This window comes from Eimeria acervulina, genomic scaffold (genome assembly GCF_000499425.1).
Source record: "Eimeria acervulina Houghton genomic scaffold, Eah_scaff1795, whole genome shotgun sequence".
NCBI classification, from domain to species: Eukaryota; Apicomplexa; class Conoidasida; order Eucoccidiorida; family Eimeriidae; genus Eimeria; species Eimeria acervulina.
The window spans coordinates 3,229-4,776 of record NW_013550115.1 but is presented as its reverse complement, the minus strand read 5'-3'; positions in this window follow the sequence as shown (position 1 = coordinate 4,776).

The following is a 1,548-nucleotide window of genomic DNA, read 5'->3' as shown; positions in this document are numbered from 1 at the left end:
ATAAATAAATATATATATAAATATATATATATATATTTATATATTTATATATAAGAAATAAAGATAAAGCATTAGGAAAACATACTTAAAACAAACCACCAGAAGACAGAAAGGAGAGAGAGAATACAGAAGGAGACAAAAGGAGACAAAAGGAGACAAAAGGAGACAAAAGGAGACAGTTAATATTTATTAGAATTAAAACGACATGCATGCAATGCATACACCAGAAAGGAGACAGAAGGAGACAAAATGAAGCAGAAAGAAGAAGTAAAGGAGACAAAGAGAGACAAACAAAGACAAAGAGAGACGAAGAGAGACAGAAAGAGAGACAAAAGGAGACAAAGAGAGACAGAGAAAAATAAAGAGAGACACAAAAATAAAGAGAGACAAAGAAAGATACAGACACGAAGACAAACAAAAGGAGACAGAAAGAGAGACAGAAAGAGAGACAGGAAGAAAGACAAAAGGAGACAAAAGGAGACAGAAAGAGAGGCAAGAGGAGACAAAAGGAGACAGAGACAGAAGGTGACATAAAGAGGGACAAAAGGAGACAGAAAGAGAGACAAAAGGAGACAAAAGGAGACAGCTGCTTACTAAGAAGATGCCCAGGCTTAGTACGTCGTGCACCATATCTAAATAAAACATAAACGCAGGCTTCGTCATCCACCCTGCATCAGCAGCAGCAGCAAGAGCAACAGCAGCAAAAGAAGATACAAAATAGCTGCACTGACAACGCGGGCAGGGGGCATCTACAAAGAGTGCTGCTGCTGCTGCTGTTGCTGTTGCTGTTGCTGCTGCTGCCTCTTTTTGCTGCTGCTTTCTTATTATTCTAAAGAGCACCATCAACAAGGCAAGCAGCAGCAGCAGCAGCAGCAGCAGCAGCAGCAGCTTGATTTGCTGCTGCTGCTGCGGTGTACAGACACCTCACCGCCTTCCGAACGAACGTCAACGACATTCGCAGCAAATTTCAACGCGCAGACGCAGCTGCAACTCAACATTCCTAAGAACTGCAGCAGCAGCAGCAGCAGCAGCAGCAACAGGACACACTGATTTTCGCTGCCGAATAAACTACAGCAGCAGCAACGCTAGCTGCAGAAGCAACAGCACCAGCAGCAGAACTATCACGAGAAGCAAAAACGAATAGGAGCAACAGCAGCATCAGCAGCAGCAGCAGCAGCAGCAGCAGCAAAAGCAGCAGCAGCAAAAGCGGCAGCAGCAGTCCGAGCAAGACAACAATCAGCAGCAGCAGCAGGAAGAGGAGTCCAAGCACGAGCAGCAGCAGCAGCAGCAGCAGCAGCAGGAAGAGGAGTTCAAGCAAGAGCAGCAGCAGCAGCAGCAGCAGGAATTGGTGGGGTGTCTGCGCACCTCGAATAAAAGCCAGAGGTAAAAAGTAGAGAGACTGTTTGCATTGCGAAAGAAGAAAACAACAAACAAAATATCAGCAGACAGCAGCAGCAGCAGCAGCAAAAACAGACGCGCCACCACTGACAGACGGGGGGTTCCAGCCTCAAACACCTGCAGCAGCAGCAACAGCAGCAACAGCAGCAG